The sequence below is a fragment of the Bos mutus genome, chromosome 16, assembly GCF_027580195.1.
Source record: "Bos mutus isolate GX-2022 chromosome 16, NWIPB_WYAK_1.1, whole genome shotgun sequence".
Taxonomy (NCBI): Eukaryota; Metazoa; Chordata; class Mammalia; order Artiodactyla; family Bovidae; genus Bos; species Bos mutus.
In genome coordinates this window covers 21,321,213-21,346,839 of record NC_091632.1, presented here as the reverse complement: position 1 = coordinate 21,346,839, position 25,627 = coordinate 21,321,213, and the positions used below count along the sequence as shown (strand labels likewise).

At 43.6% G+C, this 25,627-nt stretch overlaps 1 non-coding gene across 1 annotated transcript; it reads left to right on the top strand.

The window, feature by feature from the left end:
* The first annotated feature begins 6,860 nt into the window (after nt 1-6,860).
* Nucleotides 6,861-6,932, top strand: TRNAW-CCA (transfer RNA tryptophan (anticodon CCA)). Its single transcript has one exon. It is a non-coding gene; the product is annotated as a tRNA-Trp (tRNA).
* Nucleotides 6,933-25,627: the final 18,695 nt, after the last annotated feature.

The window sequence follows — 25,627 nt, the reverse complement described above, 5'->3', positions numbered from 1 at the left end:
GTTCAGTGGTAAAAAATCCACCTGCCAATGAAGGAGATGCAGGAGACACAGATTCAATATCTGGGTCAGGAAGATCCCCTGGAGGAGGAAATGGCAACCCACCCCAGTATTCTTGCCTGGAAAAATCCCATGGACAGGGCTCCAGTCCATGGGGTCACAAAGAGTCAGACATGACCGAGCAACTGAGCACGAACATGCATGTCCTAGGACCCAGCATATAAAGGTGACTATAAGTGGTCCTTGACCTGTAAGAACTCACAGTCTACCACAATGCAAACTAAAGTACAGTCTTATAAATGCTATAATAGAAATACAACCAACTTACATGGGATGAGCAATCAACTTCCCAATGGGTTTATCACCAGGAGGTGACATTTGCATTTGTTTTTTAAATTTAACCCCCAGTTCAGTTCAGTCGCTCAGTCGTGTCTGACTCTCTGCGACCCCATGAATCACAGCATGCCAGGCCTCCCTGTCCATCACCAACTCCCAGAGTTCACTCAAACTCATGTCCATCGAGTTGGTGATGCCATCCAGCTATCTCATCCTCTGTCATCTCCTTCTCCTCCTGCCCTCAATCCCTCCCAGCATCAGAGTCTTTTCCAATAAGTCAATTCTTCGCATGAGGTGGCCAAAGTACTGGAGTTTCAGCTTTAGAATCATTCCTTCCAAAGAAATCCCAGGGCTGATCTCCTTCAGAATGGACTGGTTGGATCTCCTTGCAGTCCAAGGGACTCTCAAGAGTCTTCTCCAACACCACAGTTCAAAGGCATCAATTCTTCGGTGCTCAGCCTTCTTCACAGTCCAACTTTCACATCCATACATGAACACGGGAAAAACCATAGCCTTGACTAGACGGACCTTTGTTGGCAAAGTAATGTCTCTGCTTTTTAATATGCTATCTAGGTTGGTCATAACTTTCCTTCCAAGGAGTAAGCGCCTTTTAATTTCATGGCTGCAATCACCATCTGCAGTGATTTTGGAGCCCCCCCAAAATAAAGTCTGATACTGTTTCCATTGTTTCCCCATCTATTCCCATGAAGTGATGGGACCAGATGCCATGATCTTCGTTTTCTGAATGTTGAGCTTTAAGTCAACTTTTTCACTCTCCTCTTTCACTTTCATCAAGAGGCTTTTTAGTTCTTCACTTTCTGCCATAAGGGTGGTGTCATCTGCATATCTGAGGTTATTGATATTTCTCCTGGCAATCTTGATTCCAGCTTGTGCTTCCTCCAGCTCAGCGTTTCTCATGAAGTACTCTGCATAGAAGTTAAATAAGCAGGGTGACAATATACAGCCTTGACATACTTTTTTTCGTATTTGGAACCAGTCTGTTGTTCCATGTCCAGTTCTAACTGTTGCTTCCTGACCTGCATATAGGTTTCTCAAGAGGCAGGTCAGGTGGTCTGGTATTCCCATCTCTTTCAGAATTTTCCATAGTTTATTGTGATCCACACAGTCAAAGGCTTTGGCATAGTCAATAAAGCAGAAATAGATGTTTTTCTGGAACTTTCTTGCTTTTTCGATGATCCAGCAGATGTTGGCAATTTAATCTCCGGTTCCTCTGCCTTTTCTAAAACCACCTTGAACATCTGGAAGTTCACGGTTCATGTATTGCTGATGCCTGGTTTGGAGAATTTTGAGCATTACCTTACTAGCGTGTGAGATGAGTGCAATTGTGCGGTAGTTTGAGCATTCTTTGGCATTGCCTTTCTTTGGGATTGGAATGAAAACTGACCTTTTCCAGTGGCCTTTTCCTGTGGCCACTGCTGAGTTTTCCAAATTTGCTGGCATATTGAGTGCAGCACTTTCACAGCATCATCTTTCAGGATTTGAAATAGCTCAACTGGAATTCCATCACCTCCACTAGCTTTGTTCGTAGTGATGCTTCCTAAGGCCCACTTGACCTCACATTCCAGGATGTCTGGCTCTAGGTGAGTGATCATACCATCGTGATTATCTGGGTCATGAAGATCTTTTTTGTACAGTTCTTCTGTGTATTCTTGCCACCTCTTCTTAATATCTTCTGCTTCTGTTAGGTCCATAGCATTGCTGTCCTTTATTGAGCCCATCTTTGCATGAAATGTTCCCTTGGTATCTCTAATCTTCTTGAAGAGATCTCTAGTCTTTCCCATTCTGTTGTTTTCCTCTATTTCTTTGCATTGATCGCTGAAGAAGGCTTTCTTATCTTTTCTTGCTATTCTTTGGAACTCTGCATTCAGATGCTTATAATCTTTCCTTTTCTCCTTTGCTTTTCACTTCTCTTCTTTTCACAGCTATTTGTAAGGCCTCCCCAGACAGCCATTTTGCTTTTTTGCATTTGTTTTCCATGGGGATGGTCTTGATCCCTGTCTCCTGTACAATGTCACAAACCTCTGTCCATAGTTCATCAGGCACTCCGTCTATCAGATCTAGTCCCTTAAATCTATTTCTCACTTCCACTGTATAATCATAAGGGATTTGATTTAGGTCATACCTGAATGGTCTAGTGGTTTTCCCTACTTTCTTCACTTTAAGTCTGAATTTGGCAGTAAGGAGTTCATGATCTGAGCCACAGTCAGCTCCCGGTCTTGTTTTTGCTGACTGTATAGAGCTTCTCCATCTTTGGCTGCAAAAAATATAATCAATCTGATTTTGGTGTTGACCATCTGGTGCTGTCCATGTGTAGAGTCTTCTTGTGTTGTGGGAAGAGGGTGTTTGCTATGACCCGTGAGTTTTCTTGGCAAAACTCTATTAGTCTTTGCCCTGCTTCATTCCGTATTCCAAGGCCAAATTTGCCTGTTACTCCAGGTGTTTATGAAGAAGGCAATGGCACCCCACTCCAGTACTCTTGCCTGGAAAATCCCATGGGCGGAGGACCCTGGTAGGCTGCAGTCCATGGGGTCATGAAGAGTCGGACATGACTGAGCGACTTCACTTTCACTTTTCACTTTCATACATTGGAGAAGGAAATGGCAACCCACTCCAGTGTTCTTGCCTGGAGAATCCCAGGGATGGGGGAGCCTGGTGGGCTGCCGTCCACGGGGTTGCACAGAGTCAGACACGACTGAAGCGACTTTGCAGCAGCAGCAGCAACAGCAGCAGCAGCGGTCAGGTGTTTCTTGACTTCCTATTTTTGCATTCCAGTCCCCTGTAAATTAAAAGGACATCTTTTTTTGGGTGTTAGTTCTAAAAGGTCTTGTAGGTCTTCATAGTACCCTTCAACTTCAGCTTCTTCAGCATTACTGATTGGGGCATAGACCTGGATTACTGTGATATTGAATGTTTGGAAACGAACAGAGATCATTCTGTCATTTTTGAGATTGCTTCCAAGTACTGCATTTTGGACTCTTTTGTTGACCATGATGGCTACTCCATTTCTTCTAAGGGATTCCTGCCCACAGTAGTAGATATAATGGTCATCTGAGTTAAACTCACCCATTCTAGTCCATTTTAGTTCGCTGATTCCTAGAATGTTGACATTCACTCTTGCCATCTCCTGTTTGACCACTTCCAGTTTGCCTTGATTCATGGACCTGACATTCCAGGTTCCTATGCAGTATCGCTCTTTATAGCATCGGACCTTGCTTCTATCACCAGTCATATCCACAACTGGATATTGTTTTTGCTTTGGCTCCATCCCTTCATTCTTTCTGGATTTATTTCTCCACTGATCTCCAGTAGCATATTGGGCACCTACCGACCTGGGGAGTTCCTCTTTCAGTATCCTATCATTTTGCCTTTTCATACTGTTCATGGGGTTCTCAAGGCAAGAATACTGAAGTGGTTTGCCATTCCCTTCTCCAGTGGACCACATTCTGTCAGACCTCTCCACCATGACCCGTCCATCTTGGGTGGCCCCATACAGCATGTCTTAGTTTCATTGAGTTAGACAAGGCTGTGGTCTGTGTGATTAGATTGACTAGTTTTCTGTGATTATGGTTTCAGTGTGTCTGCCCTCTGATGCCCTCTCACAACACCTACCATCTTACTTGGGTTTCTCTTACCTTGGACGTGGGGTATCTCTTCACGGTTGGTCCAGAGAAGTGCAGCCATTGCTCCTTACCTTGGACAATGTGTATCTCCTCACTGCCGCCCCTCCTGACCTTGAACATGGAGTAGCTCCTCTTGGCCGTCCTGCGCCTGTGCAGCCACTGCTCCTTGGACATGGGGTTGCCACTGTGAGTCCGGGTGGACAGATGCAGATGTAACTAGAGGCTTCGTGGCGGCAGGATGCAGACAGCAGACGGGCCAGGTGTTCACGCCCCATCTCCAAGGACAGCTCCACTCACTGCCCGCCGGCCTGGCAGGGGCCGCTCCTGCATCCGTCGAGGCTGGTCTCATACTGTGCGCCCGTGTATACTGCAGGATAAACGGCCAGTGGTTAAGGTCAAATGCTTTGGAACCATACAGATATAGATGGGAATCCTGGCCCTGCTGCTTACTCCTTCCATTATGGCTCATTCACATAGTTATACAGCAGAAACCCACACAGCAAATCAACTATCCTCCAATTAAAAACAAATTTAAAAGGTAATAACAAAAACAGACTTACAGATATAGAGAACAGACTTGTGGTTGCCAAGGGAGAGGGGGGAGAGGAGGACTGGGAGTTTGGGATTAGCAGATGCAAACAATCACGTATAAGATGGATAAACAGCAAGGTTCTACTGCATAGCACAGGGGACTGTACACAGTATCCTGGGATAGGCCGTATGCAAAAGAGTATGAAAATGAATAACTATATGTATTACCGAGTCACCTGCTGTACAGCAAAAAATAAACAACATTATAAATCAATTATATGCCAATGAAATTTAAATAAAATAATGAAAACATGCAAATAAGTGAGAATCAAAGTAGGGGGCCATGAGGTGATGGTGCATATCGGGTGTGATAATTATAGTATCAGGCATGTATACGCTCCTGTAGGTGATTGGTGTTGTATTAGGGAGGGTGTAGCCTAAGCTGCTCTAACAGAGACAAAGAAAAGGTGAGGGGAAGAAGAGTATTTTGGGCAGGAGTTGTCCATACACAAAAGCATGAAAGCACTGTTGGAGAATGTGAGAAGTCCAGCCATGTGAGAGAGTTGGGGACTTGGAGCAGGGCAGAGGGGAATATATAACTTGTAGGTCAGGGTACAGTTGGACCATGATGTACGGTGTTAAGGACCTTGAACTCTATGTTGTAATGGTGCATTCTTATTGCAGGTTCCTAAGAAGGCCAGTGATCTCATTAGGAAGGCTAGTCTGGTGATGGTATGGAGGATGACTAGCAAGACTTAAGGGCAGAGAGTCTAGCAACTTGGTTATTGCAGTCATTCAGCCAAGAGATTGTGAAAGTATGTTTCAGGGTGGTGGCTGGCGCATAGACGGTTCTGGTCTGAGGTGTCTTTAAAGAAATAGTTGGTAGGACTTGGTGACTCCTTGAAGAAGGAGCTTAGTGACAGGGACCAGTTGAGGATGAGTCTGAGATTGCTAGCTTGGGTGTCTGGATGGATGGTGTTGAAATAAATCTCTAGACCCAAGATGGAGTCTCTCCTGCCTGGGGTGCCATGTCATCAAACCAAACGTTAGATAACTTTGCGTCTTTGTAAATGCTCTGCTTGAACAGAGGTGCAGTATAACTGTATTCAGTCATCGAGTCCCCAGACACTAAACACCAAGCTCACTCTGGGCTTTCTCACCCCAAACATGGCTGGCTATATTTTCTATTTGTCTCTTCCTTGTTTCTTATTCTTTATCCTGTAAAAGTTTCTTGCCTTCTGCCTTACTTTGCAGTTCTCTGAGATTTTCCACTCCCACGATGTATTAAAGTTTGTTTGTATCCCCTAAATGAAGTTTGTATCTTGCCATTAGTGGATACAGGAAACCCACGAGCAAGAGAAGGATTCTGTAGTGAGTTAAGAAGTATGAACAGTGGATGCTGTTTTTATGGAAAGCAGTTATTTTGAAAGTGTTTTGGTTGAATTTAAGGGGAGTGTCCTCCAGTACATTTATTTATCAATTGTATACATGCAGCATTATTCTAACATTTATGTGTATTATAAAACATAACAGATGAGATGAAATAAACATGTAAATTGAAGTTGTAATCTACAGTCTTGGGTACCAGGTCAGGGGTGTGCAATTCATTTTAGACCCACTGGGGTATAAGAGCCATTGTCAGGCTTGTTTGAAAGATTATGATCCTTCCTTTCTTCTCCCCCTTTCTTTCTGTTTTTTTTTTTTTTTCCTGAAATAGGTATGCAAGTCATTACCCACTCTGAGCAATATTTGTAAAACTTTCTTTGCATCTGCAGTGCATTGCCCTAGAAGTTCCTCATAGTCTAAATGAAGCAGATTTAACTATTTTGACACAAACTTTTGCTATGTTACAAAGCATTTCCTCCCTAAAAACTGGATAAGACCAAGAGACAGAGGTTCTGGTAAAAGTCCCAAACTGGGCCTAGAGCATGGTCCTTGCCTGGTTTGTCCCAGCAGAGGACCAAGCGAGGACTTTTCGTCTCACCTCACTACCTCTTCTCCCTAAGATGATGGAGAAAAGGAGAGTGAGGGAATTTGGCTCAGTAGCTCAAACTAAGCACTGGGGACACTTACATTTAAGACTAATGTCACTGCCAAAGTGCTACTCAAAGGTATTGAAAGTCCTGCCTTTCTATTTCAAGTTCCTTTTTCGTCTGTGTGAGACCAGTCTGTTGCACATGGAAGGCGAGTGTTGCCAGATTCTAATTTGAAGAATAAAGAACTTATTTTTGACTAATTGGTCCAGTAGGAACTGGAGTAAACCTAAACAGCTCTGGAGGTCTGTGGCAAGGAAACAGAGAGGGGAGAGGGATTTAATCAGCCTTCACCTAGGCAGCCTATTGATAGACTTGGGCTTCCCTGGTGGCTCAGAGGTTAAAGCGTCTGCCTCCAATGCAGGAGACCCAGGTTCGATCCCTGGGTTGGGAAGATCCCCTGGAGAAGGAAATGGTAACCCACTCCAGTATTCTTGCCTGGAGAATCCCATGGATGGAGAAGCCTGGTAGGCTACAGTCGAGAAGCCTGGTAGGCTACAGTCCACGGGGTCGCAAAGAATCAGACACGACTGAGTGACTTCACTTCACTTAAGGTGACTTAATGTACTTATTTCCCAGGTAAGACTTTAAAATTATTGATACTTGGACCTGATTTCATGATATTTCATTCCCTGGATGATGTTGTACTTACAAAAGCAACTAGCCTGGAATTCCTTTTTAGGGCGCACAAGTGGATAAAAAATAAAACCCCACACTTTGTGTGCAGACTAAACTGGAGAAATGAAGTAGGTGTATAGAAGCTGTGACTCTAAGCCCACTAAAGCTGCACTAGCGTTTAAGTCATTTTTCAGCCCACGATGACGTTAGTAATCATTAAAAATCTCTGGTATCCCGAGTCACTGTCAGTTATAATCGAATTGGAGCAATGAGCCTGAGCTCTGCATTCACTTGAGCTATAAATCATAAACCCATCACCCTCCTGAGCAGAGGCAGAGAGAAATCAGTGAGTACCCTAATAAGGTCCATATGTCGTTGTAAAGAAAGTCTTAAAAAATAATTAGGCTTACAGATCACCATACTTTTGTAGCAAAAATGTACATATGTGACTAAGAAGTGAGAGAACTGACAACGTCAGTGTTTGGCTTCTGTTTTCTGCCATTTTTTAGAAAGAGTGGAATAATTGTTTACTTAGCTCTGGAAGGGCAGGCCTGGGAACGTTGTGACAGGCACCTGGGATTGGAGGGGAGCTGCCAGAGTGGGACATGAGGGGTGGTAGGAAGAAACAGGCTCTCAGCTTTGTAGATAAGGAAGCGCACATTTCAGATAACCCTCTTGGCTTCCTGTCTTCTACCTGAGTGCAAAGAGTTAGTGTTTCTCTTTGAACATTAACGTTACAAAGCCAATTAACATGGCCACAATTCTGTGAAAATTGTCATAGGCCATTGTTCAGTCGCTAAGTGGTGTCCGGCTCTTTGCAACCACATGGACTGCAGCATGCCAGGCTTCCCTGGTCTTCACTGTCTCTGGGAGTTTGTTCAAACTCATATGCCTTGAGTTGGTGATGCCATCCAACCATCTCATACCCTGTCGCCCCTTCTCCTCCTGCCCTCAATCTTTCTCAGCTTCAGGGTCTTTTCCCAATGATTCAGCTCTTCCCATCACGTGACCAAAGGTTATTATAGTATGGAAAATGATGCTTTGCTCTCAATCAGACAGATCTGTTTTCAAATTCTGCTTTCTGACCTTGGGTGATTCACTTCACTTCTCTGAGCTTCAGTGAATAGGGGATTCATACTTGACTCACAGAGCTCTCAATGTAATGCCCTTCTATGTATCTATCTTCTAATGCTTAACCTATTGTTTTGAAATATAACTCTTTCTCTTCAAATTATTGTGAACTTCCCAGTGGTTCAGATTAAGAACGCTCAGCATGGAGCCGCTTAGAGGACACATGCTTATTTACCTTTATTTCTCCCTGCCTCACCCACACCTGGCACAATGAGTTGGCTAAATAATTAAAATGTCAGGGACTTCCCCATCCCTCCTGTGCATTGTATCTTGCGGGGTGAGGTTTAAGCAACTTAACTGTCATGTCCCTGGACATTTGCCATCTAGTGCAGTTAAGTCAGTTTGGCCCATGGACTCCCTTAGCTAAGAAGTCAGGGATGCTAAATTGAATATTGGCACAATTGCTCTTTGGACTAAGAGGTCTGAATCTGAGTCGGACTTTCATTCAGTCTCCACTTCGGTTTATTGGAAATGCCGAGGTCAAGCTGTGGCAATGAAAAGAATGGAGAAAGTGAAAAGTCCTGTAAAAAGCTGAAGCAGGAAAAAATAAAAGACAGATTAAAAAAAAAACAATTGCAACCCAGTTGGAATGAAATGGTGACCTAGTATGAAATAATCCTTCTTCCCCTCAGACAGATGCCTTGGTGGAGTTCCAAAACTAAAACTGAAACCTAGCTGAGTGTTCAAACCTGCATTCCTTCCACCCCTCATTTCTTGGTATCAAAGTTGAGACATTTCACGAGTTCTGCTACCACGAACTGTATGTGTGTGGGAAAGGGGCAGAGAAAATGGGCCAATTAGACTGCAGCCACATCTGTCAAAACTCTAACCCTTCACCTTAGTGAGAATATAACCTAGGATCAAACACAGAAGCCCTGCAGATGTACACAAGCCACGTGATGCAGCCTTTGGAAAGACTGTGACGGACGGCCGCTGCTTTCTGAAGGCCTAATGAGAAATCCAGGCTTGGCCCCGCTAGGAATCTTTGCAATCTTAAAGAAAAAAGTAGGTTCTAATTCAGTAACTATTTCATATATCCCAGCAAGATCCTCCCTCCAGACCGAGTCGAAAACATTCCTGACTCTGTTGCTATGCGAAGCAGTTTTCCAATACGTCTTGGAAACCTGTTTGAGATTTGAGAGTGGAATTTGGTTTTCAGTGGCCTCATTTAGGCTTGAGATCTTTTGGTTCACTCCAAAATAATGTGAGAGTTCTATTCTTCTTGGACTATGGAGGGTAAATTCTCATCTAAGATACATGTGAATGCAGGATGCATCCTCTATGACACACCCTTATATAACTGATATGAAAAGCAAAAAAAATAAATAAATAAAAACTGAAGAAATAAAAAAAGTTGGAGTGTCTTTATAAAAAAGTTCACTAAGAGACTCTGAGGGCTTCCCAGGTGGCACTAGTGGCAAAGAGCCCATCTGCCAGTGCAGGATAGGTCGGGCATGTTGCATCACAGGTGCAGGCCCAAGAAAGCTGAGAAGAAAGTAAAAAACGTGGGCACTGGTAGAAGTCATCCTAACACAGGGTACACAGGTCCTTCCCTCTCCCATGCTGGATGAATATTTGTTGTTGCTGTTCAGTCACTCAGTCGTGTCCGACTCTTTGCGACCCCATGGACTGCAGCACGCCAGGCCTCCCTGTCCTTCACCATCTCCTGGAGTTTGCTCAAATTCATGTCCGTTGAGTTGGTGATGCCATCCAACCATCACATCCTCTGTCGTCCCCTTCTCCTCCTGCCTTCAATATTTTCCAGCATCTTTTCTATTAAGTCAGCTCTTCACATCAGGTGGCCAAAGTATTGGCGCTTCAGTTTCAGCATCAGTTGCAGCATTGGGATGAATACTGAACCTGTTCATTTGGCCCTAGCCCCATTATGGGCGTTTGTTTCTATTTCACGGGACAAGATCAAGGAAGGAAGAAAATAGTTAGATGGAAATGAAGATGCTACTCTGAATATAAAGTCTAGCACTTAGTCTAGCGAATTGGTGTCTGGGGTATTCAGCAGGACTAACTGGATTTAATCATTGCTTTGTGAAACTAATCAGAGTGGGGCAAGGTTATCTGATCTAATGGAAGAAGACTTGTAATTAAGAATACGTGTTATATGTAAAACTCATGGTGGCCTTTCTGCTTAGAGATTGAGAAGGAAGATAAGTATTGGTCTAGTGCCAACTCACTGTACATGCCTCTCCCAGAAGCGTTTTCTTGAAAGAGATTTCCCTCCATCGGGACCTGCCATTATCCTATGGTCTAGTGAAAGTGACTGTAATTAAATAGATTAGACTTCTGTTTTTGGTAAAGTAAAGATTGGGAACAGATCACTCTTTAACCTGAGATGTGGAAAGGCCAATCTATTTGGAAGTTAAATGATTTTTTGCATTAACTGATACACTCCATGGATTTCCTTTCCTGAATCTAACGTTTCAAAATTTAACATTCCTCCTGTGAGAGCTCTGTTCTGAATCTTTTCAAGAGCTGCGATTCCTGGGATTTCAGATTTTTCAGCATTTATATGGTGTTATTTTGTAAATGGGCTTCCTTTGTGGCTCAGCTGGTAAAGAATCCACCTGCAATATGGGAGACCTGTGTTCGATCCCTGGGTTGGGAAGATCCCCTGGAGAAGGAAAGGCTCCCCACTCCAGTATTCTGGCCTGGAGGATTCCATGGACTGAGTGGAGCATTGACTATTAAGGGGCAGCAGTAGTGTAGTTGGTGTTCCCAGGTAGCTTAGTGGTAAAGAATCCGCTTGCCAAGGCAGGAGACCCACGTTTGATCCCTAGGTCGGGAAGATCCCCTGGAGGAGGAAATGGCAATCCACTCCAGTATTCTTGCCTGGGATATCCCAGGAACAGAGGAGCCTGGCTGGTTGCAGACCACCGGCTTGCAAGAGTCAGACACCACAGAGCGACTGAACACCAACAGAGCAGCGTAGTGCAGTGGTGAGGATACAGCTCTGGGGTCAGGACGGCTTAGAGAAACTCCAAGACTAGTTCCTTCATCTCTCACGATCTGAGCTTCTCCGGAGTCTGGTCTGAGGATGAGCTGATGCTGATAAAGTGCAGACCCAGTGCCTGGCAGGGTGAATGCTGACTTCGGTGTGATAGTGGTGGTGGGGGGGCTTGTTAGCCCTGTTGTCGTTATTGTTGGGACTTAAAAGATAGCTCTGACATGAATCAGCTCAACTTTCTTCAACTTGAAGATAAAAATTAGCCCGGGACTGTTGAACTGGGTGATGCTCCCTTCATGGTTTTTGTATTTTGCCCTCATTCAGCCAGTTGAAGCTGGAGTCCACAGAACTGTGAAACATGGAGCCTGGGACAGTCACGTGACTTACAGTTTTATCTCATTTTCAGCTTTCAGGCGACATCATGGCTGAGCTTTTTATTGTTATAAAAATGCAGGCCATAAACAATTCAGTCCCTTAGATTTCTCTCTCTCCCCCCCTTGGAATGCTGGAGGGTTCTTTGTGATCTGAACCTCCCTTCTGTCTAGGTGTCCCTCCCTCCCCCACGTCTGTCTTTGCAGATTTGTTTCCAGACTGGCCGTGCTGAATGGGGACCAGGAAGGGAGCCCAGCTGCTTTCCTTGTGTTTTCTCTCCGTGCTGAGCAGGAATTGCTGAGCAAAGAGCAGCATTTCTCAAGGGAAGTTCATAAGGGTAGTACAAACTCGGTCTGGGTTTTCTTTCTTTTTTTTTTTTTTTTTTTTGAATTATTATTAAAAACTTCTGCCAAATACTATCAGTGAGAGGGGAAAAGTGCAAAAAAATCTGAAATGCAGTTGAACCAGCCTTTAAAAAAAATATCAGTCTGAATGAAGAAGGAAGGCCTTGCACTTCTTTAATTTTCTGCATTTAACAAGAGACAGTTGCTTTCAGAGAAAGTCACTCCTGACTCCACAGACGATTGTGCAACTTTGCCCAGTATTCAGTGAGACGGTCCATAATTAAAATTCCTTTGGAAATGGTTGCCCAATGATTGACATTTGTCCCAAAATACATCGTAATGGTTAATGTGTAATCTTGGACTCCAGTGAATTTTTTTTTTATGGAAAGAAAAGAAAATGAGCTTTTTTTTTTTTAATATGATTGAGCTTTTTTTTTAAAAACAAGTTGAAGCAGCATAACAAATTTATGTCCAGTCTTGCTGTCAAAGAACTGGCAGTCCAGCAGGGGAGACCAACAGCAGGAGATTAAACTGAGGAAAGCAAAAGAAAGCAATATGCAGAATATAAGTGAGTTGCCTTATACAGACTAGAATGCTGTTAAGATTCCAAGGAAGAGATAATGAAGATCTGTTTATCTCCTAATACATGGGCATACACTGTCACTTCAAACACAAATAACTTTGAGGATTGCTATGAAATGTTTTGACATGCCCCCTTTCCCAGCCCTAGAGAGCTCTCCCTATGCCAGGGCTTCCTGGAGGCCTTTCCGTCTGATGTCTGTCTGTGCCCCAGTCTCTATTCCCCACAGAAATCCCTGATTCCAGACAGCTGCTGCTTTCTCTCTTTTCAAATGGCATAAGGCTGGTGAGACCACTGTGATGCACCCCCACAATTGGGAAGGCTGTATGTTAATACTTTCTTGTATCCCCCCAATTGGTAAATACCTCAATAGCAATCATGATTAGAAAAATCTACCACCAAGCCATCCTTAGATTTGGGTGCTAAGCATTGGTGAGCACCCCCAAACACCAGCTTTACAAAGCCTCAGTAAACTTAGAGTTGACTACATGACTGAAAATTTGGGGTTGTTCCCAGGTAGTCAAGATTCAGATGTTCTATCTGTCAATGCCAGGGGGCTCTTCACGCTCTTTTTGACTTCTGAATAGCGAATGCATACCTAATGTGGGAATAGTGACAACATGTGAATGACCTGCAGAAATCACAACTTTTCGCTGTTTTGTGTAGATCGCTCAGCTGTACTGGAAAAGCAATTCAATGCATATTAGTTTTGCTGTAAGCAGTCTCAGCAACCTTGTAGTCTGTCTATTCACTTTATTTTTATTTTATTTGGCTGCCTCGGTTTTCCGTTGCATCACGCGGGATCTTTCATTTGCTGTGCATGCACTCTCTAGTTGTGGCACGTAGCATCAGAAGTTGTGGCGCGCAGACTCCAGAGCACGTGGGTCAGGATCTTAGTTTCTAAGGATCTTAGTTTCCTGATCAGGGATCAACCTCATGTCCCCTGCATTGCAAAGCAGATTCTTAACCACTGGACCACGAGGGAAGTCTCTATCTATTTATTTTAAAGAGGAGGAAACTGAGGCTAAGGAGTGAAATTTTTGGTCAAGGTTCATGTAGAGAATTACTGTGGCTGCATGATTTGAACCCAGATCTCCTGACTGGAATTTCAGTGCTGTTTGTATGATGCTATTCTAGATCTCTGATTAAAACTAAGAGGCAGACTCTTATTGATAGATAAACTTTTTAGGTGGAAGAGTTGTAAACAGTGGGAGATAAAGATAAACTTGTCTTATCTGAACAGGACCTCAGCTCTTTAGGAAGGGGAATAAGGATGAGAGAAGGTAGGAGGAAAGACATGGAAGAAAGACAAGTGATCGTGGAAGAGACTGGAACAGGGCAAATGCCACACTTTTTCAAGATTAGAAGAAATTTGAGCTGAGTTAACAAATCAAAATTCTTCAGGGAGAAGTCAGAGTTTAAGTGTATAAAGGGAGTAAAACAGAAATACTGTATTATTGATATGAATGATGGAATCTGCAGGGGCAGAAGAAAAGCATGGCCCTAATAGGTAAAGACCAGAAACACCACACCATCCCAGTAAGGTGCTGAATATTAAACACTTTTTGTCCTTCCAAAAATATGTGAAGAGGAGAGGTGGGAGGAAAAAGATAATGATTTAGAGAGATCTCATACATTATTTACTATCATAGTAGGATGTCAAATAATGAAGTACTGATTGATTTATCAAACTCCAGCATAGGGATTAATAAAGTAAATATAGATTTCAGTAAACTTGTTCCCTAGCACTTACTTGAAACTCAGTGTTAAAAAAAAAAGATCGTGGTGTCTGGTCCCATCACTTCATGGCAAATAGAAGGGGGAAAATTGGAAGCAGTGAAAGATTTTATATTCTTGGTCTCCAAAATCATGCGGACAGTAAATGCAGCCATGAGATTAAAAGATGTTTGCTCCTTGAATGGAGAGCTATGACAAACCTAGATAGCCTGTTAAAAAGCAGACATATCACTGCTGACAAAGGTCCATATAGTCAAAGCTATGGTTTTCCCAGTAGTCAATGTGCCGATGTGACAGTTGGACCATAAAGATGGTTGAAAGGGAAGATTATGTGCTCAGTCATGTCCTACTCTTTGTGACCCCATGGACTGTAGACCGCCAAGCTCCTCTGTCCATGGGATTCTCCAGGCAAGAATACTGGAGTGGGTTGCCATTTCCTACTCCAAGGGATCTTCTTGACTCAGGAACTGAACCCATGTCTCTTGTGTCTCCCGCATTGGCAGGCAGATTGTTTACCACTAGTGCCACCTGGGAAGAGAACTGATGCTTTCCAACTGTGGTGCTGGACAAGATTCTTGAGAGTCCCTTGGACTGCAAGGAGATCAAACTAGTCAATTGTAAAGGAAATCAATCCCGAATGTTCATTAGAAGGACTGATGCTGAAACCAAAGCTCCAATACTTTGGCCACCTGATGCGAAGAGTCGACTTAACTGGAAAAGACCCTGATGCTAGGAAAAATTGAGGACAAGAGAAGGGGGCAGCAGAGGATGAGATGGTTAGATAACATCAATGGACATGAGTATGAGTAAACTCTGGGAGATAGTGAAGGACAGATGGGGAATCCTGGTGTGTTGCAGTCCATGGGGCTGCAAAGAGTTGGACACAGCTCAGTGACAGAACAACAGCAGCAGAGCATTCAACCAAGCTTAGAGTCATTCTGAGCAAAGGCTGTGTGTGACTGTATAGGTCATACCTATAAAGCCTGCCCTAGTCAGAAGTTAAGATGGGAGTAAAAAGGGGACTGCTGCTGCTGTTGCTGCTAAGTCGCTTCAGTCGTGTCGGACTCTGTGCAACCCCATAGACAGCAGCCCAACAGGCTCCCCTGTCCCTGGGATTCTCCAGGCAAGAACACTGGACTGGTTTGCCATTTCCTTCTCCAATGCATGAAAGTGAAACTCGAAAGTGAAATTGCTCAGTCTTATCCGACTCTTAGCGACCCCATGGACTGTAGCCCACAAGGCTCCTCCACTCATGGGATTTTCCAGGCAAGAGTACTGGAGTGGGTTGCCATTGCCTTCTTCAAAAAGGGGACAGAATGGTCTATTTTTTCATAGTTGCCCTCCCTCTATCTATTCCACTGTTAGCCATGATTCATCAGACGTGACCACCTCTCAAGGAACACTGTTGTGCCAATTGCCTAAGACAGTGACACTTCAACTCTAGTCCATGGGGAAGGGGCATGAGGTCTCATTCCACCAGTGAAGGGTAGGGGCCAGGGGCTGAAGCCCTTCTGAACTGACCTAGGAGAGAGTGCGTGAACAACTTTCTAGCAGTGACTTAATCTCTCTGAGTCAAATGTTTCATTGCTGTGAAATGGTGATGTTTACCCTGAGGCATTATTGTGTGGATTTGAGATACAGTAAGTCCCCAACATGTGAACGAGTTCTGTTCTGAGAATGCATTCGTTAAGTTCAATTTGTTTATAAGTCCAACAAGATTAGCCTAGGTAACCAACTAACACATTTAACACATTAGCTATATAGTATTGTACTGTAATAGGTTTATAATACATTTCACACAAATAATATATAAAAAGCAAGCACAAAAAGTAAAGAAAACATTTTTAATCTTATAGTATGGTACCTTGAAAAGTATAGACAGTACCAGCTACATCACCACGGCTTTTACACTTGCTTCTGGACATTCTGGACTTGAAAATAAAGTTACTGTACTACTGTTCTCTATAAAGTACATTCTTTGTACAGGAAAGTACACAAAAGCACAGATGCCTGCAGAGGATGCACGCACATGACAATTGGACATGTGAATGCAGGTTTGCATCTTTGCAAGTTCACAGCTTGAAGATTTGTATGTAGGGGACATACTGTAATTTGAAAAATGCCTAGCACAGTGACCGGGAGGCAATGAGAGTGCCAATCTGTGTTATTCATATGGTCGTTTTGTGTGTGTGAGCGAGGAAATATACTGAGCATGGTGGAAAGACCTCACGTCTCAGAGAGGGTGGAGGATCTCAGAGTGCTTGAAGAGCCTCATAAGAGCTGGCTGCTTCTCTGCACCCATCCTCAGTTCCCAAGTAACTTGGAATGGTTTAAAACTCAGAATTGCAGCTTCTTCCCAAACAGGGTAAGGGACGGTCTGTAGGAAGTCAGTATGCAATAGTCAGTTCAGTCTCCCATACGGAAAACTTGCCAACTTTCACCCACACTGTGGGGATGAGAAAACAGCTGTGGGCAGACAGTAGGGTGAGAGCCTTGGGGTCACTGGGCTATGTTACATCTCCAGATGTTCCATTGTGCCCCCTGAGATCCTGCAGTCTGTCTAGCTTATCCAGGTACCTTTCCATGATATACAAATGGTACAGCCACAAAACCATCTGATGTAGTTTTTCCACTTTGTTCTGATTTATTATTTGTTGTTTACAGTATTATCTCCAATAACAACAATGGAATTTCCTTCCTACTAATTTGGCCTGTTTCCATTTTGCCTGTTTATTTTCATTTCCTTTTTTTGGAACTGAAACCCCACATGAATCTTCTTTGTTTATTCCCTTGCAGGTATGTGTCAGCATCATTTATGTCCATTCAGAAGAAATTTGCTTGTTAATTGTCAAGGTTCTGTTTCCTGGTTCCTATTGGGAGTGTATCGAGTGCTGCATGCTTCTAATTACTGCACGATGGTTTTAGTTAAGTGTTCCTCATCACTGCTCTCTGCCAGAATATTGCTTGCTCTCCATGGCTTACAGATGGAGCATGTGAGGCAGAAAAGTAACTTGGCTGTAGAAGACCCTTCTCTCGAACCTTCCGACCTATCACCCCTGCCCAGCTTATCAATGCCATTTCCATTTGCTTTTATTTTAAATTCAGTTTTTGACTGGAGGATAATTGCTTTACAATGTTGTGTGGGTTTCTGCTGATTTATGAATCAGTCATAATTATATATATGTCTCCCCTCCCCCTTCAGCCTCCGTCATCTCTGCCATCCCACCTTTCTAGGTCCTGGCAGGGCACAGGCTGGGCTCCCTGTGCTGCAGAGGAGCTTCCCGCTAGCCAGCTAGTTGACACATGATCGTGTGTCAATGCTGTTCTCTCGATTCGTCCCACTCTCTCCTTCCCCCACTGTGTCCACAGGTTCGTTCTCATCTGTGTCTCCGTTCCTTCCCTGCAAATAGCTTCATCAGTACTATTTTTCATTTGCTTTTATTTGGGCAGTAGGTTATGTGAGCTTAAGACCTGGTTTTTGCAGGCATGCTCAATTCCTTGAAGACATTTCCGAGAAAATGACTCTGTGGTAGCTAATGAGCAATTGCTGCTTGCAGAGTTGCTGCCTAGGGGTGCAGGATGAATGTTAGATTTAACTCTTTCTTATGAAGAGCTTACAGCCCACTAAGTCAACAGAAGTTAAAGAGAAGAGGTGACTTGACTCGTAATCTGTTAGTTGAATATATTAGATATGCTGCCTTAATTTTACTGGATTCTCATGATTTACTGAATTAATAAATCCATCAAACATAGATTTAGTACTTACTCTGTACATGACGTCATCTCTAGTGTTTAGATGCTTAAAAGACCAAAACGTAGAAATAGAATTGAAAGCAAATAATTTAAAGTGCTGTAAGTGACATGGTAGGATTCTGTCCAGAGCATATACAGAGAGATACAAAGGAGAAAGGGTCTTTATTCTCTTGGCATAGTGGGTGGAGGGGAGGTGACACAAACAAAGGCTGAAAGATCCGGGATGTTTTTGAGATCCATAAGCACTTTATTCAGGGCTTCTCAGGTGGCTCAGTGGTTAAGAATCCGCCTGCCAATGCAGAAGACATGGGTTTGGTCCCTGGATCAGGAAGCTCCCCTGGAGTAGGATGGCAACTGACACCAGTATTCCTGCTTGGAGAATTCCATAAACAGAGGTGGTTGGCGGGCTACAGTCCAGTTCAGTTTAGTCGCTCAGTCGTGTCCGACTCTTTGCGACCCCATGAATCGCAGCACACCAGGCCTCCCTGTCCATCACCATCTCCCGGAGTTCACTCAAACTCACGTCCATCGAGTCGGTGATGCCATCCAGCCATCTCATCCTCTGTTGTCCCCTTCTCCTCCTGCCCCCAATCCCTCCCAGCATCAGAGTCTTTTTCCAATGAGTCAACTCTTCACAGGAGGTGGCCAAAGTACTGGAGTTTCAGCTTTAGCATCATTTCTTCCAAAGAACACCCAGGACTGATCTCCTTTAGAATGGACTGGTTAGATCTCCTTGCAGTCCAAGGGACTCTCAAGAGTCTTCTCCAACACCACAGTTCAAAAGCATCAATTCTTCAGCACTCAGCCTTCTTCACAGTCCAACTCTCACATCCATACATGACCACTGGAAAAACCATAGCCTTGACTAGATGGACCTTTGTTGGCAACGTAATGTCTCTGCATTTGAATATGCTATCTAGGTTGGTCATAACTTTTCTTCCAAGGAGCAAGTGTCTTTTAATTTCATGGCTGCAGTCACCATTTGCAGTGATTTTGGAGCCCCCCAAAATAAAGTCTGACACATTTCCACTGTTTCCCCATCTATTTCCCATGAAGTGATGGGACTAGATGCCATGATCCTCGTTTTCTGAATGTTGAGCTTTAAGTCAACTTTTTCGGTTGTAAAAGAGTCAGACGCCTGCAACCTCTTTATTTCCTTGGCTGTGCCTTAGTTGCAGCATGCAGGATCTTCATTGTCTCACGTGGGATCTTCCTGATTGTGACCCACAGGCTCAGCAGTTGCGGCACATGGCCTTAGTTGCTCTGTGGCATGTGGAATCTTCCAGGACCAAGGATCAAACTTGTGTCCCCTGCATTGCAAAGCAGGTTATTTACCACTGAGCCACCGGGAAAGTCCCTTTAAGCAGTTTAAACAACAGAGACAGTGTGGTTGAGGAGGCTGCTGGGCATGGTAGGAGGAAGAAGGTAGAGAAGTCTTGGATGCTGTGTTATAAAATTTGGACTTTAATCTCTGGGAAAAGATTTTGGTAGGTGGAACATCATTATCAGACTTGCTTTTTAGAACAATTACTCTCAGAAGGATGGGCTCGGGAATGTGAATAAAGGCAAGGAGATTTCTTAGGGCAGTGTGGTGCTGGGCAGGTATAATGTGATTCTGAACAAACCAGTGGCAGGTGGAAAGCTGTCAAGGAAATAGACTTTATAGAACTGGTGTCAATGTTTAAATATTGTCTCTAGAGTGACTGCTGATGAAACTGAGGCTCAAGAAGTTAACACAGCTAATAAATGTGAAAAGAGAACCTTCCTCTTGGCTTCTGCTGCAGTTTAGAAGCATGATTACTGTGGCATTTCACACACGGTGCTGTAAGACACTGTGTGGTGATTACTTGTTTACAACCCTTTCTGTCCGGAGACAGCAAACTTCTTAAGGTTAAGAACCAAACTGCAGAATTACTTGTGTCTGCCTCACATGGAGACTCGAACAAACAAGTATTTAATAGATGTTTAAAGAGTAAAACTCCTGACCCCAGAGCCAGTGCTTTTCCCACATGCCCCGCATGGCATGGAAATGCGAAAACATCTTTCAGGCTTGTTTTGAGTGCTCAGTTTGACTCTTTGTGACCCCATAGACTGTAGCCCACCAGACCCCTTGTCCATGGGATTCTCCAAGCAAGATTACTGAAGTAGGTTGTCATTTCCTCTTTCAGGGGATCTTCCCGACCCAGGGCTAGAACCCTCCTCTCTTATCTCCTGCATTGGCAGGTGGATACTGAGCCACCTGGGAAGCCCAGGTGTGTCTTACATCCACCCATTTTCATGTCTTCTACTGAGGGACCAGAGCACAGTGACAAGCAGATAGAACAGGCGAAGGATGCTTTTTACTTTGCTTTAAAATTTTATCACTTTGTCCATTATCAAAATGCATCCCTTTCTCCAGAAGCCTGCATTAAAATGCCAATCATGAATAACTATAAAAAGTGTCCATAAAATTTAGTGTCTATTATGATACTATTTTTGATGGTCTCACTATCCGCGAATCAGGCATGATAATTTGCTCTGCCATCTCATTGTTATGTAATGTTTTAACCTGGATTCCACTTTATTCTTCCACACAGATCCGTAATGCCTCCTGCCCGGCTCTTTCAAGATGGAGGAGAAGCCCTTGGGAGAGCCTGCATATGTGGTGTCTAAACTCAAACTTTCCACCAAGGTAGAAAGCACAGGACACTGGCTGGTGGAAGATCATGCTCGGATATGGGAAGTTTTAAAGACAGAGGAGGTGAGACAACGCTAAGCGACACAGTTGGTGCAATGATGGGTTTTCTTAGATTTGAGATGCTCATTCTTAGTGCAGCTTGGCAATTTTTTATTCAGGGGCCATAGGCACAACCACAGCTAGAGAATAAGAAGTCAGGCCTATGTTCCTTGGACATTAATAACTCCACAGCGATTCATTCAGCCAAGGGAGGTAGCCCTGACAGATAGGACTTAAAACATGCAAGTAGGCATTTGTCCTTGTAGACTCCTACCAAACATACATGGGAAATCAAATTGTGGTGAGAAAATTGATTCCTCAGGATTGACTAACACATGTGGAATTATATAAATTCATTCTTTGACAGCGTGAGATTAAGTATTAGTTAGGGCTCCTTGGTTGCAAGCAATAGGAATTGACTCTAATTTAAAGAAACTGGCAAATTATTGGAGGATATTGGGAGGTTCGCAGAACTGATGGGAATTTGGAGAACTATGTTTGGAAATAGGACAAGAACCAAGTCAGCAGAAACTAGTCAGAGCCCTACCCCTGGTATAACTTCCAAACTGGTCTCTCCTCTCTCATTCTCACATTTCTTTGCTCAAAATGCAAAACAATGGGAGAGGGGGCCTCACTTCCAAGCTTGGTCACATGTGTTTCTGTTGGTTATTCTGTTAAAAGGAAAATAATCTTTCACGAGCGGTCATTATATCAAGGCCTCACAGCACTTGCGTTGGGTGTCCAAATCTCTAATATCTGCATGTCGTCATGATCCCAATCCAAGAAAGTAGTAAAATAACTATAGTCTTAAATATGTGAGATCCAGATGAAGAAACTATAAATTCTTTCTATAGAAATACTAGCACAACAGAGTTTAGTTTTTTGTTTTTTAAAGCAGTAAAACTCTGCAGAAAGCTGTTTGAAGTCTCTGTGTGTGTCACTTAATAGGCTCAAGACTAGGATCAGAAAGGGAGGTGCTGAGGGCACAGAATTTAAGGAGGTGCCCACTCTCACGTTTATGTCCTGCACTTGCACAAACTTGGAAGTTAATCTGTCCTTGTATTTTGCATGCTAGGTGCCTTGCTTACTCACCCTAGTCCTGGCCCTGGCACCCAATTCTATTTGCTTTTCTCCTTCCCCAAAGGTAATCACTATCCTAAATTTGGAGTTTATCATCCTTATGCATATTTCAGGGCTTCCCAGGTGGCACTAGTGGTAAAGAACTTGGCTGCCACTGCAGGAGACACAAGGGACTTGGGTTCGATCCCTGGGTCGAGAAGATCCCCTGGAGGAGGGCATGGCAACCCACTCCAGTATTCTTGCCTGGATAATTCCATGGACAGAGGAGCCTGGCAGTCTACAGTCCATGGGTCGCAAAGAGTTGGACACGACTGAGTGACTGAGCATGCATGCAAAGTTGATACTAAAGAATGGGAACTAGGTGGGCGAACGGCATTAAATCAATCAATAATTGCAATGCAGTGTGATGAGTGTTGTATGTAATAAATACGTCCCTAGGCATTTTCAGAGCCTACAGCAGGGAACATTAATCCCCATGGGTGTGAGTATGCTCATGGAAGTGTGGGTGTCAGGGAAAGAAAACTTCTCGGCGAAGAAGTAAGGCTTGAGTTCATTCTTAAAGGAAAAGTAGAAGTTAACCCAACATAAGGGATTTTAGAAGAGGAATCTGAGCAAATATTCCCAGAAGAGGGAAAATTGCGTAAAGGGCAGTATTATTAATAGAACGTCCTACAGTTGGGAGCGTCTGCAGCAGAAGAGAAATGGCAAGAGATGAAGCTGAGAAGCACCAAATAATGAAAAGACTTATACGCTTCACTCAGAAATTCAGGAATTGTCTTGTGGGCCTTGGGCAGTCAGTAAAGGGTTTTAGGCAGGGGTAGTGACACAGATTTGTTTTCTAGAAATCCTGCTCTGTCAGACATGTGAAGGATGGCCTGGAACACTTCAAAACCTTTTTCGGGCACTTTGATCTCCTTCTTCTCTGTATACACTCGGCTAGTCAGTGCTCAACTGGGAATTATTTGAGGGTATTGTTTTTTCATGATGGTGATTCTCTCTTTCAAGCTAGGCTGTCTGTCTTATAGACCATCTCCATTAGTTTTAATTAGACTTCACTTAGAAACCCTAAAGCACTCACATACTGCTGTACACAGTTGAAATAAATACCTGATGGTTGATTGATGAATCATTTTCATAGCAATTATGTGACCATGTGATCATGATTTCATAGTAACATGTTGTTTCTATAAAGGTTAACAGCAACCAAAATACTGCCATCTCTGGTACAAAGGTGATTTATTTCATTGGCCGTTGGGTCGTGGTCAGTGGTGGGGTTTTGTTTGTTTGTTTGGGTCTTTACTGATTGCAATTGCACTGACTCATTCATCACGCACTGCTTATCTGGGCTCAGTGTCTTGCATTTGTGAGGAGCCTGCCAAGATAAGCAATATTCTCTGTGGCTGTGAAACAGAGATGTTCTCTGTGTGAAATTCAACTAGTGAATGCCTGTATGGAGACTGGACATATGACCTCTCCCTCTCAATCCAGTTCTGGAATGGGGCCTCACATTGTAACATCACATTCTTGGAGGAAGAAATAGTATGTGTCATCATGCATAGTTTGGAGATTAAATCATTCTCATCTGAGAGACAGGAAGAGAGAGAATTAAAAAAAAAAGAGAGAGAGAGAGAAACTGGATGACTATTTGGACAAGCAGTGGGTGTGCATTTTATTCCTCTCTGAAGAGCCAGCTCTTTGCTGACCTTAAAGAATGTGGTTCAAAGATAGTGCTAGGCTTCTTCTTTGTGATTCTGAATGACTTTCTTTTTCTCTCTGCCGCAAACTTTAATATGAGGCAAAGGGATAGACGTGTCCTGCCTGGGAACTTATTAACATATAAACATGCTTTGAAATATTTTTACTGAGATCAACAGGGTAGACATTATCATCAGTAGTGAGAAATGGAATATTAAAACCAAATATTAATAATATTCAACTGGAGTCTATAAGGGAGGGAGAGAAAGTATCATTTATGAAGCACCTACTCTGTGTCAGAACTGTCCTTGGCACTTTTATATTCCGCAGTATATTCAGTTGTCACAACCATAGGGATATTTTTAACTAGGAGCTTACTTACTTATTATTCTTTTCTTTTTGGCTGCACTGGGTCTCCTTGCTGTGCCTGGGCTTTCTCTGGTTGCGGTGAGCAGGGTCCACTCTCATGTATGTATGGGCTTCTCACTGTGGTGGCTTCTCTCGTTGCTGAGCACGGGCTTAGTTGCCCTGAGGCATATGGAATCTTCCCGGACCCGGGATTGAACCGGTGTCCCCTGCACTGGCGGGTGGATTCTTCACCCCTGGACCAGGGAAGTCCCATAGGAATATTTTGCGTAAGGATTTTGAAGATTAGAAGTTAGGGCACATGCTCAAAGATACATAACTGGTAAGTGGCAGAGTAAGATTCAAACTCAAGCTTGTGTCTCTTCATTTATACCCTTATCTTCTCATGAAACTGTCTACCAAAATTATGTACATCACCCTGATTCTACATTTGGTTTCCCTTCTCAGACTTCATCTCATTCTGGTCAGGTCGGCATCTTCAGTGTAATAAATGGTTCCAGGCTTGCTCTCTGCCTGGCTCGGCAGTATCTCATGGGAATAAGCAACAACGTGCCCATCGAGTCATAACTTTATTTTATTCCTCGAAATGTTTTTCCCAGTGTGTGTGGCTGGGTTTCCATCTCAGTTTTCCCACATAGTATCACAACATCTCATGGAGACTGCACCCTGCCCTTAATTCCATTCCGTTTGAGTGAAGCCCTAAACCTCTGCTAAGTTTGTCCTAGCTCTTTTTTTCCCTGCATAACTGAATTCTGCTCCACATATTCCAAGCCATTGATAGGGGCCCAACTGTGTAAACAGTCTGATTGTTTGGAACCTGGGTATTTTCACCCATTCCCTGAATTGTTGTTGTGTCCTTGGACAGTAAGCCCACCAGAATCACCTCAAAGTTTCCCTCCGCCCTTGAGATGCTGTTCACCAAACAGTCTGCTATCACCACGGAACACAGACCTACCACTGGGGAAGTCTCTTCAGCTCCAATCTTCCCACCTTGTATCTTCTTATTTTTAACCCTTGGCTCTTGTTGCCAGAGCAAGGTGCATGCAAAGAGCTTAGAACAGTGCCTCGTACATAATAAGCAATAGATGTAGACTTTTCTTATTATTGAATGAATCAGTGAAGGACAGAGGAGTATAAAATGTCACACCCTATCAGCCTGCCAGTTTTACAGCAGTCACTTTTTGACCTCTGCCATCTGAATTCAGGATTGCTCCCACGTTCTGGAAGGCCCATACTCCAGGATTCCTTCAGTATTTTTTTTAAACAACTAGGGGATTTGAACTGGTAGACACAGCTGCCTGACTCCAATGAGACTGCCCCCACTGAGGTTCCTGTGGGTGATTTTCCCAGGAGGAAAATAATCAACCTCAACTAAACAGCACTGTGTTGATATATGCAAATGATTCTGGGCAGCGTCCAGATAAGGGTATTTCAGACCCACTCAGCTCCTCCTTCTCAGCCCCGAGAGTGTGGGAGGGGCGACGGCAGTTGGCAGTGTGCTCCTCAGGGACGTCTTCCTGGAAAGGTGTGGGCGGGCTGGGTTCTCAACCTTCTGTTATCCTACCTGCTGACTTGGGTCAGGTGACCATTTGCAGGGGGAAAGGCCAGGGCCTTTTAGGAGGATAAAAGTGATAGGTAGAGAGCTTTCTCCAGTAAAACTCTGTTAGACATTTGCAACCACTTTAGCCTGTTCTCTTTGGCTCCGGGCTTCCCAGGTGGCGCTAGTGGTAAAGAATCC